Raw genomic sequence first — 17,711 nt, 5'->3', positions numbered from 1 at the left:
GTTTTCAATTAAAAAGACCATTTATTGTATAAGCAAACCAAAATGACCGATATATATGATAAATTACGTTTTCGGTGATAGGTTTCTCTTCCGCAATTGACATAGTAACACGACTAAATGTACGTTAGAGTAAGAGTATCTTTGCTTGATGTATTAATTCAATACATTATTTAATTAGAATTTCATACGGATGGATTTGAACGGTTTTTGTAATATATTGTTGATTAACTTTTGGACTTGGATGTATTGGACTTTGAAACATTATGTAAAGAACTGAATAAAGAACACAGAACTATCAATAGAGTTATCTGTATACGAGTTATAACGCAACAATTGTATATATCGTCCGCAGATTCCTTCTTTGTATTTCTGTCCGCAAATCCTATAGATTTTTTTGGCGGCCGATTGCAGTATTCTGCGCTCAGCCGCCATTGGGGTGTTGTACTATGTACACTAATACCAAGATTAGCAGAAAGCAGGCCCCATATGTATATACAATGAGAACTGATGTATTTATGGAACGTGAATTATATATAACTAATTTACGTTTTTAAATAACTAATTCAATATTGCTTACAGTTAATTTAAAAAAATAAAATTGCATTGTCATAATAGAATTTGTCATTAATCTTATTTTTGCCACAATACAAAAAAATGAAACAAAGAAATTTGTATAAGAACGATTTGTATACTTGTTAGGTGTCACACTTGCTCAGTACAACAGAATTATTTGGTCAACTCGTACCTGCAATAAACATAAAAAAAAACATCAAATGCATGCAAACACCCATCGCAATTTGTTTCCATAAAGAACAAATATTAAAAAGGTACGAGTTGACCAATCTGAAAAATGACTAAAGTACGAGTTGACCAAATCGGGTACGAGTTGACTAGGGTACGAGTTGACTTAGGTACGAGTTGACTGGAAACCCTTTCTTCATATATGGTCATATTACACTCATTCACAACGTTTATTTATAGATGTTTGTGTTGTGACATATATGGTTATGATTACCATATAAGGTAAAGACGGCCAGGGACCAGAGTCGCTCTGGTAGTCTCCAGTTATGGAGCGGGCAGCTTGTTTTTGCAAGCGAGTTAATTTGTCACGATATTTGTGTAGGAAGGGATTGGACGTTCTTTCTTCATTATTTTTCATAATCGTTTCATGTAGGGCTGTACTATCTAAAAAAATATCATAGTTGACTCGAAGGCATGTTTTACACTTTAAACTATTGTTCGGGTTTTATCTTTCGAGATAATGGTAGGGCATAAATATGTGTTCACGACCGAATCTATGGCGCACCAAAGGGGTCGAAACTTTAACTTCTGCTCGAGCAGAAAAAAATGCTGCTCGAGCAGCATTTAAATGCTGCTCGAGCAGCATATTGCTGCTCGAGCAGCAATTTACTGGTCGAGCAGCATTTAAATGCTGCTCGAGCAGCAAAATTCCTGCTCGAGCAGCAATATGCTGCTCGAGCAGCATTTATTTTTAGAATAAACCATTGAACCCGTCGGCCAATCAAATTTGAGCTTACAAACGGACGACATTAGCTATCTCTACGGAAACGAAATAGACCGGTGTAGCGTCAATATTGTCAGATCGTGAGATCTGACGATTTCACAGTACCTCCGTGATATTGCTCCGATCAGTCGCCGTGAAAAATGTCAGATTGATGAAAAATAATATTTAACGCATTGTTGTTTCAATTCAACTTAATTTCGCGTTTTTACAGCTTGCAGTTATTTTCGGACATCTTTTTTCGGACGTTGAACCTTAACACATTATTCACAACAAAGATATCGAAACAGTAGTTCTAACACAATGCAAACATTTGAATTTTAAAACGATTTTCGTTTTAAATGTTATATATATCGATGATGTACATGCATTACGTTGTAAAGAAATATAGTAATGCCTAATTTACAGTCATGAGTGTTGCACTTATTTAATACAAAGATATCACATTGATTGAAGAAAATATTTTCAGATTATATAATATATATATATTATTTTAGCTTAAAAAAGTTAAAAACTTATTATGAACCAAATTCAGTTCCAGATATATATAATCCCAATCGGTGTTTTTATCATTATTTTAGCTAATTCACATGTACGCTCAATTCAGGAAAACTATTTTATTATATTTCATACAATCATAGTTACCACTATCATCATTTATTTAATATGTCAATAAGCTTGATTGGCAATTGTCGCTTCAGCTCGGGTAATGCTTTAAAGTACCCCGTGTACTCTTAAGTATACTTTAATGTACCCCGGGTACGCTAAATATACTTAAACGTACCGTTGGTCTGTCTGTCAGTGCAGTCACTCACAAACTTGTCAGTGCTCTATCTCAGAAACTCAATATAAGTATTCAACATGAAACTTTATGGGTGTATAAATATAGCTGAGGAGAGGTGCCATGTACAAGAACCATAACCCGTCGCTTTCTGAAATAAGAGTTATTGCGCTATGTTGTTTTTCTATGATGTAACTAGGGCTATATCTCATATACTATACAAGATTTTAACATGAAACTTCATGGGTGTATAATTATCAATGCACGAGAACCATAACCGTATACTTTCTTACATAACGGTTATTGCCCTTTCTTGTTATTGTTATTTTATGATGTAACTTTTCAGGGCTATATCTCATTTATAGAACCATGCATAAGAACCACAACCCTTCACTTTCTTAAATAAGAGTTATTGCCCTTTGTTGTTTTTGTATGATGTAACTTTTCAGGGCTTTATCTCAGAAACTATAAATACAAGATTTCAACATGAAATTTCATGGGTGTATAATTGTCAATGAGAATAAGTGCCATGCACAAGAAACATAACCCTAGTACATATGTACATGTCTGATGTTACTTTACAGGACTATATCACAGATACTATACACGATTTAAAGATGAAATTTAATGGACGTTAAGATATCAATGAGGAGAGGTGTCATGCACAAAATCTATAACCCTACACTTTCTTAAATAAGAGTTATTGCCAATTGTTTTTTTATGTTGTTACTATAAAATAAGTGAGATAAGGGTACAACCCTTCAAATAAACTTTTCTGTTAGTTCTGCACCCATCAATAATCAAAATTTATTTGGCGGGGATATCAATTTAACGAATTTGCTTATTATTAGTCTAAACGTTGAAATAGACTAAATATTTTAAGTAGCAATGAGAATATAAGACACAACAGACTCATCAGTCATCAGTATAATGTTAGCATATGTTTAGTCGGTTACTGAACTAGGGCAAATAAAGTTGAAGTTTATCAGGTGGTCTAAAAGTCCTCACCGCCTAGCAGATAAGTCTACAAAGTATTTTAAAGCCGGTTCATGAACATGAAATGATAAGTCATTTACGCCATCGGGATTATTTATTTTAAGTCAATATGTTTTTGGAATCATAAGGCACTCATTGAAAAATACACCACTACATAAATAAATATCTAGGTTTATAAGTTTTATCGTGCTGTACTTGTTTAGGAGATGTGTAATACCAACTGGCTACTTCTGTTTTCAGAACTAAAAGGCACAGAAGGATTTTATTAATATTTTGTTGAGTTCTCAGATTAATCGAGCCCAAAGCACTTCCTGCTACACAAACATATTTTCGAGCAACAACACATATTGATAATATCCATTTTAATGCCGTGCGGGTCTTTACAGTGGAGTGATCGAGTCGCACAGATATGTTTGCCGCACTCCAGGAATCAGAAGTCTGCTTCTCACGACTAGTCTCGATAAACTGAATCATAGGCCTGTCGCAACATTGTGGGATGCTTTTTAATGACCAAACATTTGGCAGTCTGGAAATAAAGTAAAAGTCATTCATACTTGTGTTAAAATAGTGACCTGAAAATCAATAGGGGTCATCTGCGGGTCACGATCAATGTACCTATGAAGTGTCATGATCCTAGGCAAAAGCATTCTTGAGTTATCATCTGAAAATCATTTTACTATTTCGGGTCACTGTGACCTTGACCTTTGACCTTGTGACCTCAAAATCAATAGGGGTCATCTGCAAGTCATGATCAATCTACCTATGAAGTTTCATGATCCTAGGTGTATGCGTTCTTGAGTTATCATCCGAAAACCATTTTACTATTTTGAATCACTGTGACCTTGACCTTTGACCTAGTGACCTCAAAATCTATAGGGGTCATCTGCGAGTCATGATCAATCTACCCATGAAGTTTCATGATCCTAGGCGTATGCGTTCTTGAGTTATCATCCGGAAACCATTTTACTATTTCGGGTCACCGTGACCTGGACCTTTGACCTAGTGACCTAAAAATCAATTAGGGTCATCTGCAAGTCATGATCAATCTACCCATGAAGTTTCATGATCCTAGGCGTATGCGTTCTTGAGTTATCATTCAAAAACCATTTTACTATTTCTGGTCGCTGTGACCTTCACCTTTGACCAAGTGACCTCAAAATCAATAAGGGTCATCTGCGAGTCATGATCAATCTACCTATGAAGTTTCATGATCCTAGGCCCAAGCGTTCTTGAGTTATCGTCTGACAACCACCTGGTGGACGGACCGACAGACCGACCGACATGAGCAAAGCAATATACCCCCTCTTCTTCGAAGGGGGGCATAAAAACAACAACAGTTGTTTGCAATAAGAAAAGCATATATATTCACTAGATTAAGTGTTCACAAAAAATACTATTTCTGAAAATAAAATTGCAAGAACGATAGTTTGACAGTGAAAAGTATTCATGTTTTATGCATCATAAATATACAATCACATTAAGACACTGAAAAACAACTTTTCATACAAAACAATATATTGGAGCAAAGAGAATGCTTTTTTTCATTATATGACACATTAATAAATTAAAATATGAGTAATCTTCTTGTTTAACCTTTTTTCAGGGTTATTTGACAAAAGACTCTATAACACAGTTTGATCCTCAGGTTATGATATTACATATGAAATATCATGTCCTTTATAAATTAAAAGAAAATGCAAGGCTCTAAAAACCAATGCACCAACAGAAAGGTACGATGATTATATTCTACATTCTCCCATTATTTTGTTGAATAAAAGTTAATGCAGATCTTTACTAAGCAAACTAGAGCTTTGTCACAGACGTGACAAATACCCCCACGGCCGAATTGACACAGACTATTTTGCATGCTGTCTTCACAAAACAAGAGAATCAAATTTATGGCTATTTTTAAGAATGATAATGCCATTATCATTTATGGCCATTTTGACCTTTGAACTCTTGAATTCTTTAGCATGACATGCAGTCCAAATGTATGGCCATTTTTTTTTACTTTTGAACTCCAAGTGTGACCAAGACCTTGGAGTTATCAACATGGCCTTTTTCTACCTCTGAACTCAAAGTGTGACCTTGAACTTGGAGTTATCGACGTAATTCTTTCGCGCGACACACCGTCCAATGATGGTGAACAAATGTGCCAAATGATTTTAAAATCTCACTATGAATGACATAGTTATTGCCCAGACAAGCTCATTTATGGCCATTTTTAATCTTTGAACTCAAAGTGTGACCTTGACCTTCGAGATATTGAAGTTATTCTTTCGCGCGACACACCGCCCCATGATGGTGAACAAATTTGCTAAATGATTTTAAAATCTCACAATAAATGATAAAGTTATGGCCCGGACAAGCATTTGACCCTTGAACTCCAAGTGTGACCTTGATCTTGGGGATATCGACGTACTTTTTTCACGCAACACACCGTTCCATGATGGTGAACAAATGTACCAAGTTATTTTAAAATCTAACGATAAATGACATAGTTATGGTCCGGACAAACTTTCGGTTTAAAACACACCAAGTGACCCCGTGACCTAGTTTTTGACCCAGCATGACCCATATTCAAACTTGGCCTAAACATCATCAAGATACAACTTGTGACCAAGTTTGGTGAAGATCGGATGAAATTTCGAGACAGACCGACCGACAGTACGACAAAGTGACACCTATATAGAAATATAAAGCTTATTTATTACCATCAATGCAAACACTCCACAGCTGTTTCCGTGGCGCTGTTTGTTGCAAGGTGGCGCTTTTAACTCTGAACTGATTTTTTCCAAGCCATCTTTCACAATTTGCCCTCGTTGACACATGAACTGGCTGCAACAAATATTTTGTTGGTAAAAATCAACAAAAATCATGTGCCTATATACTTAAGCGGTACTTTATCTATACCAAATTGTTTTGGTAATCAGTTTTCAAACATATATATATATGTGAATCTATTAACACATTATTTGAAACACATAAGTGTGAGAGATAGGACACAATAATAAATAAGAATGAACTAAGAAAGCAAGCTTAAATTTATATATATTTATATCATTTTTAAGTGTTGGTGCTCATTACAAGTTAATATTTAAGATAAAAATCCAAATATAGAAAACAAATAAGATTTACAAAGTTTTTTGAATATCTTGTTTGCTATATTGCCTGATGAATGATAACTGGAACTGGCCAAAAAAGCTCCCTAAATGTGACCTTTGATCTCTTGTTAACGCATGCTCTGCAGCTTCTCTACATGGAGAACATATGTGGTAAGCTACACTTCAACACCGTTATTTCGAACACCGATAATCCGAAGTCACCGTTATTTCGAAGTATTTTTCAGGTCCCGATTTTGGTTCTCCTTTGTTTAATGTAAAATTTCATTGTTAATCCGAACTTCGTTAAACCGAAGAAATCGTTAATTCGAAGTGATTCAGTCGGTCCCAACACTATAATTCGCACCTAATTATCAATCTTAAATACGAAGTCAAAACTGCAAAATAAGGTGCGTAAATTCACACCTTTGTCGTGGCACGTAAAAAGCCGATCATTACACCTTTGTCGTCTGCGCGAACGCCGTTGTTCAGAGATACATCGCGTATTAGTTAAAAAAAAATGTTTAATTTCCGAAAATGTATTCATATGTATGTATGTCTGATAATTTGTGCTATTCTTTATATTTTATATGTTCTGTAATAAGACAAATATAAAAACAAGAAAAAGAATCGTTTTATTCCTCCGTTTGTTACAAGTGGAAATCTATTTGCTATCTGACTAGTTTACGCTTTTAAGTAAGCGTGTAACAAAACCATGCGAATTCCACAACGTTTTATTTTTACAGAATCAGAAAAGTCTTCTGTCAAATGTTTATTTCGAATTATCGTTAATCCGAAGTTTTTTTAACGGTCCCGACGACTTCGAAATAACGGTGTTGAAGTGTATATTAAAAATTGCATATTCAATTATCGAATCACAGTTTGGATAAGCTCAGAGACACACATAAAATGCACATACACCAACTGCTACTGTGACTGCTATATCAAGCAGGTAAGACAAAAAATGAATTTCAGCTTTAAACCTTACCAGAACAAATCGAACAAGGCCTTGTTGTTACCACCCAATGAGTCGTAAATGGTTACAGTCCTGGACATAACACTTGCAACCAGCAAAACCCAGTGATTGTTGCCTTTACATTGTGGCAGCATAAGTAGATCATACATATTGAAGTCCACCTACAAAATGTGAAATTAAAATGTACCTTAAACAATGTATACATTACTAAACAGTGAGAACTTTGCTCAAATTACTTCAAAGAAGTATAGTGGCATGCTAGAATCAAGTACAGTTTAAGTTAACAATAAAACAAAAGATTGTCAGGCAATATGGTACTCCTGGAACAACTTTGTAGAGGTCATCATTTACAAAGAACATGTAGAATTTATGAAGAACCACCACTTTTACATAAAAATTCATGTTATGTAAATCGAAGACTTTGGCATTCATATCTCACAGACATATCAAGTCATTACCACTGCCACCTTCATCAACATAATTATTGGACACATAGAGAACTACTATATCTCACTACATACAAAATGTGGTAGCCCTAGATCCGAGAGTTAAGGACAAGAATATTTTAAAAGTTTTCACAAAATAAGCAAGAAAGAAGTGTATATAATGTTCAATTTTGTGACCCGCGGGTCAGGGTCAAATTTGACCCAAAGGGCATAATTTGAACAAACTTGGTAGAGGACAATAAGATGTTACTGCAAACCAAATTTGGTAGCCATAGTCCGAATGGTTTTCAACTAGAAGATTTTTAAAATTTTCACAAAATAGGCGCTTTATAAGCGTTTATTCAATTTTGTGACCCCCCTCCCCCCGGGGCAGGGTCAAAGTTGACCCCAGAGGCATAATTTGAACAAACTTGGTAGAGGACTATAAGATGTCACTTCATACCAAATTTGGTAGCCCTAGGCCCAATGGTTATGGACAAGAATGATTTTTAAAGTTTACCCTAAATTAGCCATTTATAAGCATATGTTCAATTTTGTGACCCCCGGGGCAGTTTCAAATTTGACCCCAGGGGCATAGTTTGAACAAACTAAGAAGAGAATTAATACATGTCAATACATACCAAATTTGGTAGCACTATGCCATACAGTTATGGACAAGTAGATTTTTTAAGTTTTCACAAAATAGGCCTCATACAAGCATATGTTCAATTTTGTGACCCTCGGGGCAGGGTCAAACTTGACCCCAGGGACATTATTTGAGCAAACTTGGTAGAGGACTATAAGATGTCACTATCTTCCAAATTTGGTAGCCCTAGGCCCAATGGTTATGGACAAAAAGAGTTGTAAAGTTTTCACAAAATAGACCCTATATTAGCATATGTTAAATTTTGTGACCCCCGGGGCAGTTTCAAATTTGAACCCAGGGGCATAATTTAAACAAATTTGGTAGAGGACTATTAGATGTCTCTACATACCAAATTTGATAGCCCTATGCCAAATGGTTATGGATGCGAAGATTTTGAAAGATTTCACAAAATAGGCCTTATATAAGCATATGTTCAATTTTGTAACCCCAGAGCAGGGTCAAATTTGACCCCAGGCGCATAATTTGAACAAATTTAAAAGAGGTTCACCCAAGGAACATTACTGAGAAATTTCATCAGAATTGGACCAGTAGTTTAGGAGAAGAAGATGTTTAAAGGAAAAGTTAATAAACTGACGGACGCACGCAGGCACGGACGGGCGCACGCATGACGGACACAGGACCATGACATAAACTCCACTGGCCTTTGGCCAGTGGAGCTAAAAATCAATTCAGGAAGGGAGGGAGCACCCCTCCCTTACCCAACCATAAAGGCCCCTGGGCATCTGAAATATGATCACAAGCACTAATAATCATATAATAATGATAAAACCCGGTCACCACTGTCGATAAATTGGAAATTGTTATGATTGTGAGATATAATGTAAACATTTGCATACAGATCAATCTTTTTTCTTCAAGCCCAACACAAAATAACAATTCAAAATTAAAGTTTTAAAGGTTTTCAATGGGTACAAATAGGGTATTTATCTGAACATTGGAAACGTCGAAATACATGAAAATATCATCATACAACTTAAATGTATTTCATTGTTAAAATATGTTTTTCTTGATTTTTCTCCAAACTTTACACAAAAATGGGTGATTTCAAAAATATTAAACTAGAAATGGCGCGTCAGAGGCCGACGTGTATCCCCACGCCGCAGGTTTGACCCAGGGGTGCCCCAGGGTTGGTAATGGGGCTATGCATAGTTGAAATTGAACGCATTGAAGAGAAGTTCGGTATCAATTAGATGTGAATCGTTGTAGAAATGAAGAAATTATAGTAAAAGGCAATTTTGGGTGGGCGTGGCCTATGTGGGCGGGGCGCCCCAGGGTTGGTAATGGGGCCATGCATAGTTGAGATTAACCATAATGTCATAAGAGAGGTTCAGTATCAATTTGAAGTGAATCGGTGTAGAAATGAAGAAATTATAGTAAAAGGCAATTTTGGGTGGGCGTGGTCTATGTGTGCGTGGCCAATGTGGGCGGGGCACCCCAGGGTTGGTAATGGGGCCATGCATAGTTGAGATTATCCGTATTGCCATAAGAGAGGTTCAGTATCAATTTGAAGACATTCAGTGTAGTATGGTGCACTCAAAATGTGCAGCTCCATGAGATACACATGCATGCCAAATATCAAGTTGCTATCTTGAATATTGCAAAAGTTATGACCAAGGTTAAAGTTTTGGGACACACACACACACACACACACACACACAATGACAGACAGGCCAAAAACAATATACCCCCTTTCTTTCGATCCGGGGGCATAAAAATGAGTAAAAATCTCTGACCCGGCTCCACCTCAACCCACATAACTTTTGACCTTGGGGTCAGATCAAAATTCCAAATAGTGCAGGGTCGCACAGATGCTCATAGCTACCATGTGTGTAAGTTTCAAGGTTCTAGTGCTTAAAGTGTAGGAGGAGAAAGTGGCCAGGACGGACGGACAACAGAGATAACCACAATATCCCCACTTTTTCTCCGAAAAGCGTGGGGATGATGAAGCCTAAATGAAAGCTTTTCTCAAATTTTAGATGTTAAGTTATGGCAACAGTTTTGTTTGTATTGCATAGGGAAAGGGTTCAAGTTTTATAAATGAGTAGGGCCGCTCTGTCAGATGTGATCACTTTTTCACAAATAAAGATGTTAACCAAATGTTTTGAATTTTTTTTTATTAATGTACATGTCTTTTGCACTTAATAAAAACCCATTAAAACATGTTATCAATATTTTGTGTGTTTTGTCAACATGCAGTATGTTCTTAAGAAAAATTTAAATAAAAAATCAGAAGTGTTTTAAAAAAAAATATGGAAAAAATTGAAATTTTCATGTTTTTTAACACATATTTTTCAAAACTATACTCTTAAAAGTTTTTTTCCTGGCCTCAAAGCAGTGTATCTTAAAGTAAAAACTCAGATTTATCAAAATATAGGATGGCTTTCAAATATATGTGAAGTTTCTTTTTTATGATACATGTTTATATTTTTTTATAATATTTGACCTCGTTTTCTATAATATGTGTCTTGTTCTGATAAAACTGGGCTAAATTCATGTGCGTAAAGTGTCGTCCCAGATTAGCCTGTGCAGTCCGCACCGGCTTATCAGGGACGACACTTTCCGCTTAAACTTGATTTTCGGTAAGAAGGGACTTCCTTCAAACTAAAAATACTGTAAACGCGGAAAGTCTCGTCCCTGATTAGCCTGTGCAATCTGCACAGGCTAATCAGGGACTAGACTTTCCGCAGATGAATTAAGCCCAGTTTTCTCATAACAACACACATATAATTCACTGTTCTATATTTAGACCTTGCTCTCTATATATTAAACATTATATTCTCTATATATTGGACCTTGTTCTTTATAAATTAGACCTTGTTCTTTTTAAACTTTATACATTAAACACGATGTCCTCTTACTTGACCTTCCTCTGTAATACAATATATCCTCTATATATTTAGGTAATGTGTCATTAAAAATGAATGAAATAATAATAAGTGCTGTACCTTTGTTTATCGAAGGTTTTAACATGGTTTTTAGTTTAGATGTGTAGGAATTGTACCACAAGGGTGACAGTCTGCGTGGTTTAATTATAAGTGTCTGAAAGACTTTGTCATCAATCATATTTGACATTTGACCATGTTCAACTTTTATTTTGGCTTTTTTTTCAGTTGCTTTTGAATGCTTTATTAAATCGAAATTTAATCATTAATTCTGCTATAATGTAAGTTTGTTTTCACTTTCTGGAGGTTTATAAGAAAAACATTTATTTTGTGTCCCAAGTGTACATTTACAACATTTGTTAACCAACTTCAGGCTAACATTGAAGATTATTGGAGAAACATTTTGATTAAAATTGACATTAATTTGAGAAGAGGAAATGCATTTTTGTAATAATGTTATGGTAAAGTCAAATATACTTCCCAAGTTCCCACACATTATCATTTATATGCTTATATTTTTCTTCTGAAGACAAAATATGGAGACATACCCATATAATAAGAGTAGTTCACCCCCAGAGTGAAGAAACCACCTTTTTCTGTTGGAGATTACACCCTTCTGTGTACTTCTTTCCAGAAAATTGGTGCCTTTGTTTATTTTTTAAAAGCTATCACCTGTTTATCAAACGTGATAAAAATTTCGTACACTTGGGACAATGCGATATTTGTCTTGCAAAAAAAGTTCACAAGGTTTTGGCATCAAATTTTCAGTACATCTAGTGATAAACATTAATGGTTTGAAGAAAATGATGTAAAACATTGAAAATTCTATCTTATGAAAAATTTAAAATAACTTTCTTGCAAAATGTACACTTGGGACACTTTTTGCCTATAAATATTGAAGCACTTTATGATGCCACCTCTTAATATACGTGAAGAGAGTTGAAAATTGTGGCACAAAATTGACAAAAACATCATTGCTTTGAACACTTGCTACAAGAGATATCAACCTAAGTTAGAAGCATTGTTTTATTTTTCTTAAAGCATATGCATTTTTATATTCATTTAATGATGGCAATACCTAATATTTCTGAAAGTTTTATTGAAGTATAGAATTGAAAATTGCCTTTTACATAAAATGTCACGCAAAACCAGTACACTTTTAAGGATATTTTTCAATATATTTTGTAAATGAAGCAAGTTATTGAGAAGAATTTTCACATTTAAGTTAATCACATGGAAACACTTCTGTAAGATAGAAAAAGAACTCAAAACATGCTTAATGCAGGTTTTTTTCCCCTTCTTTGTGACCCGCCGATCATCGGCCCTTTCCCCTCCGATTTTTTGTTCCCCTCAGCTGGTAAATTTTCCCCTAGATTTCATTTTCCCCTCCAAAAAAAAATTTTTTTTTTTTTTAACCTTTCAATATATAAGTTAATCTGATCCAGTGTAGAAAAAAGAAAAATATTGCATAATTAAATTTTCTGTTTCCTTGAATTTGTTTTAAAAAAAGTAAAATATGCTTTATTGATTATTTAAGACTTTCCTTATTTTGCCCAAAATCCGGCGTTTCGTGTGATTTTTCCCCAAAAAATCTGGCGTTTCGCGCGATTTTTTTCCCCTAAAAAAAGGCCAGGCCCTTTCCCCAAAATCAGATAAAAACCCCTGTAATGGTAAGAAAATAAATGCATGTTTTATTTAGGCTTCATTATTTTTTAAATCACCCATAGGATATGATGCGGCACTTGTCTTTAAGCAGGGCTCGAAATTAACACTCGCACACTCGCAAAATGCCAGTGAAAAATACTGATTGCGAGTTAAGTTTTAAGCCACTAGTATTTTTTTGCGAGTACATAAATAGTGGGAAAAAACTAGTAATATAAATGCACTCGACGTCATGAACGCTAAACCGTAGGTCAATTTATAGAACGTCTGAATACCTGTATGCGGAAGCGCACACCTTGTATGTAGACGGGTATACTTATAGTACAGATACAAGGATAGTATTGGAACAAAGAACGTGAAACAGTTGACTATTCACATTCGTCATTGAACTTGTACAGACATGGCGTCGAAGCCAAACATAATTAGTTTCTTTTTGCCTACAGACGGAAAAAAATACAAAAGATGAAGTAAAGTTAACCGTTGATTTGTATTTTGGTGACGTCGCACTCAACACACGATATCATAGCTGATTTTTTTCAATATTTGAAAAGTTTTAAACCCATTAAAAATATCCCAAACTGACACTTAAACTTTGTTTTCTGAGTGAACACGACACACTTATATTCGAAAACAATGCCCTTATGGTCCAAGGAACTGATATTTTTGTATGATTGCAGAAATAAAATGTGTATGTTAAGAACTTTTTATTTTGTTTTAATAGTACTAAATTAATGTCCGAACTTTTTTATGTTTCCTGCAAAATTTGCGAGACTGTTTTTGATTTTGCGAGTTGGTATTAAAGCAGCTCGCAATGTTTTGAAAGTAGAAAAAAAAGTTAATTTCGAGCCCTGTTAAGGAATATAAAAAAAATCAATCATTTTTACCCGGAAGTTAGCGCTGTAATAAATTTGCTATTCTGTGTGTTCTTTTACCAAGCTTGATTAGGAATTTTTGAAAACGCGCCATGGAGATTTTCTTTCACCATAAAAAATAATAGTTCACGGATTCAAACCATAATTCTTGATTAATATGTTGCTACAGTGGATTCCTGTTCTTAGCATACCATGTCAGCAAAAATTATGCTAATAACAGGAATATGCTATTAACAGGAACACACATTTTAGCATAAATATAGCAACTGGGGGCATACAATAAGTCAAATCTGTTAATAATTGATCGTCAAAGTGAAATTTAAATTCAACATTGTATATGATTGATGTTTAAGATAACTATTTATCAAATGGAATTGTATTCTAAGGTATTTGCATTTGAGCATATTTTTGCAGATTTAAAGCATATTTTCTTGGCATTCTGAGAATGTTCTATGCTATAAAGACTTTAAGTGAATTCTGAATATTGGGGTTAAAAATTATGCTATTAATAGAAGAAAAATACATTAAAATTTAAGAATTAATCTGTGCTTCGACATTCTATATCAGAGCTCCAGATAAAAATTTGGTCAAATTCTTATTTACTCCCTATTTCAAAAATTAATTCTTATTTTACCCCCTATTTATAAAATTAATTCTTAACACTATATTACCAAATAATTTTTATGCATTGTTTTTGACACATCAACAATCCAACATTTTGGTTTATAGTCTTAGAAAAGCCTGGCTTTCTTTTCTGTTTCTTGCTTTCCCATAATCGGACAGATTTTCTGGCTCAAAAGACCCCACATCTATCTTGCTCATCTTGCTTTTTTTGCCTTCCACGCTTCGATACACCGCTTTGGTTGGCCATTTTGATTTTTATTTAAAACAGTAACTGTCAATTCGGCTTAGGTCATAATGGCATTTTGGGCGCCGTTAAAGTCATATCAAAAATATATATTTAACATTTAATTTTAATGACATTTTGAATAGGTATATTGTTTATTACTTGTGAATAAAAATTACGATAAGTGTAATTAAAAAGGTACAATAAACAGTAATGACTCGCCTGTAATACCAGGAGAACAGAATCGAGACTGTTTGGCCTTTCGACCGTTCTTAAGTGTGGCCCTTCCTAACAGCAAAGAGACGTTGACTTAAAGCTGTAGTTTTAATTGAGCGCCTTGACTTGTCAGAACCGGGATGAAATGTTTACCATATATAATTTGCTACTGGAAGTTTTACGCACGTTCGAAAATGTCGAATTCGTGTTTTATTTTTTCAATGCGTAACTTTATGCAAAGATTTTAAATCTAAATCGTTATTTAAGAAATTTTATTTGTTTTTACGCCTTTACACATGTTATCTGGAGCACTGCTATATGCTAATTACAGAAATATGCTATTATCAGGTATGCTAATAAGTGGAATCCAGAAATTATCCTTCAGTCTGACAGAATTTCGTAGCCTGTCAGACCAAACATCTGACAGATTATTTTACATTTTGCGGTGTCTGACTTGGCTTCTCACTTTTGAGTCCATGATGCTAAATGTTTTAGATTCAACACTAGTTTCCTCAACCTCACGACACCAGAGCTCCTGTGATGCAAATATACTTAAGTGGTATAAAGAGATATTTTTTTCCCTGCAAATTGCGTTTAGTTCCTCACTTCTGGTTAAAAACAAACCTGTTACCCTCCGATTGACTGTAAATTTAAACAGCAAACTCCAATACATATTCCTGTTTGTATTCTTGTATGAAAATGTCCACAACATATGGGCGTAGTTACATGGGGACTGAATATTCAAAAACATGTAGGTTAAAAAGTACAGTAAATGACATGACAAAATCCTGTTAGGACATATCATCATCCTTAATTCTAAACCAGCTATACATGACATTATTCTTAAGAGGGGCATTTCAGAATAAAGATAAAAAGATACAAACGATTCGCCATGGAAAAATTATTTCCTGCAAATATTTTTTAGCGAAATTATTTCCGTCAAGACATGTTGTACAATAGCATGCCATGGTTAAAATGAGTGTGTAATACAATGCCTAATCTCTTTCTGCAGAGTTTGGGAAGTCTGCTTTAGGGACATTATAATGGAAGGACAGATGAAAGGTAACTCATTACAGTATAGTGCCACCAATGTAATTATTATGCATTTTTTTCGCAGTTCAGAGCTGAAAATAACATCCCAGAACTTAATTATGCACTGCCAAGTTATTCAATAAATAGTAAATTGTAAACATTTCAATATGAAAAATTAAACAACTTGTAATTCAGACACAACTCACATTTTACCTGTTGTTAGCTTTGAACAAGCTAATAGGCCTCGGTGAAAAATAATTTACATTGAAATTGAGAAAAGTCCTCGAGAACTCAGTGCCCCAGATAATTATTTGGGAAAATTGGGTTTTCAACCATTGATTTTAAAAAATAGGGTGATTCCATTCTTCATATAGAGTGAAATGAGTAATAAAAATGCATACCTTTAAATAATTGCTGATTTACTTCCGTTGACGCTGCACTCTTGTATTGATTCAATAGAACTGTAAACTATCATCATACATTTTAATAAACTGATGTTTTGTAACATCTTTTATCCTTGAAACTGTCCATGATATAAACTTTAAAAAATGTCGAGAATTTCTAACCAATGACATGCCTTTTTATACTTTTGACAGATTTGTTAAGTCACAGACTTTCCATCATGTTTTTTGGATGTCAACTCAAATGCTGTATGCACAGTTTCTAACAAAATCGATAACACGAATGATTCGGCACTTATTGGCTCTTGCTTTCTTGATTCGAAAAAGTTTGCGATCGGCTGATATTTTGGCGCAACAATCTCGGACGTCTTTCGACCTCTCTTAGCTATTTTTATTTCGCATCGTAATAGAAACTGAAACTACAGACGCTTTACAAATACATGCACAATGAGCGACGAATTAGGTCAGATTGAAAACGCATAGCGTTTGAATAACTATGACCGTTTGCTAAGCTTACTGAGTGTAAGCGTCACCGCGTTATGATAATAATTCCAAAGAGAAAATACCTAAAATGAGCATAGCATTTTTAATCGAAGTTTTGTATCGTTAATTTGATGAATTTGCGTAAAAGTCAAATTGGTTGCCTTTTCAATACTCATGATATTGTTTTTCTTTGCATTTTTAAATATTTTAATAGGGTGAAAGACGCAGATACGCAGCTTATCTGGGGCACTGAGAACTGGTTAACAGACATGATATTTTGGATAATTGTAAAAGTTAGGACAGCAGATATACATATATGGGGAGAACGAGAAACGTAAACAATGTTAACCAGAAAGGCACAATCACAGGCAATCGGCACCTGTGTCGGAAGCAATAATTAAACATCATTAAGAAAGTAAATCGATAGAAACAGAGAACCCACCCATTGACCAATTCTTATCAGTCATCGTCGTGATTTTCGCAAAAGTTTTAACAGCCGTTAGACATTTATGATCGATTTTCTCATTAAGCGAATGGCAACAATTTTTTGATCGACTAGTTTGCAGCCAAAATATAAAGCACTTACCGCGTGTCAATGTTAAACTTTAAACAGATCGTCACATAAACTTGCAGAAGATGTGACAAGAAATATCTTTAAAAAAGATATACGGCGTTGATTGTGGTTGGAGTTTATGGAAGGTAAAGATTTAAATGAATGAGATCAAGGACAGCAAATATCTTTTTCTGTGCAGTTTTTAGCTGCATCAAACGCAGTACGGGATGTTACGCGGAGTTTTCGCGGCTTATTTCACATTATTACATATTGCTGGTCATAAAGCTATAGATAC

At 34.6% G+C, this 17,711-nt stretch overlaps 1 protein-coding gene and 1 long non-coding RNA gene across 5 annotated transcripts in view; one reads left to right on the top strand and one right to left on the bottom strand.

Annotated features, from left to right (window-relative positions):
- LOC127841596 (MICOS complex subunit MIC27-like) overlaps nt 1-17,711 on the top strand; it is a 61,406-nt gene that overhangs the window by 31,572 nt on the left and 12,123 nt on the right. The gene's annotated exons all lie outside the window — the stretch shown is intronic.
- Nucleotides 3,216-17,505, bottom strand: LOC127841603 (uncharacterized). Of its 3 annotated transcripts, none has more exons than XR_008031170.1 (4): nt 17,450-17,505; nt 7,389-7,537; nt 6,014-6,137; nt 3,216-3,825 (listed from the first exon to the last, which is right to left on the bottom strand). It is a non-coding gene; the product is annotated as an uncharacterized LOC127841603 (long non-coding RNA). The 3 variants fall into 3 exon arrangements; XR_008031169.1 differs by lacking the exon at nt 17,450-17,505 and adding an exon at nt 16,381-17,435; XR_008031171.1 differs by lacking the exon at nt 17,450-17,505 and adding an exon at nt 17,306-17,404.

The sequence above is a fragment of the Dreissena polymorpha genome, chromosome 8 (genome assembly GCF_020536995.1).
Source record: "Dreissena polymorpha isolate Duluth1 chromosome 8, UMN_Dpol_1.0, whole genome shotgun sequence".
In the NCBI taxonomy this organism is placed as follows: domain Eukaryota; kingdom Metazoa; phylum Mollusca; class Bivalvia; order Myida; family Dreissenidae; genus Dreissena; species Dreissena polymorpha.
Note: the sequence above shows the minus strand (reverse complement) of the source record. Positions and strands in the feature narration are given on the sequence as shown.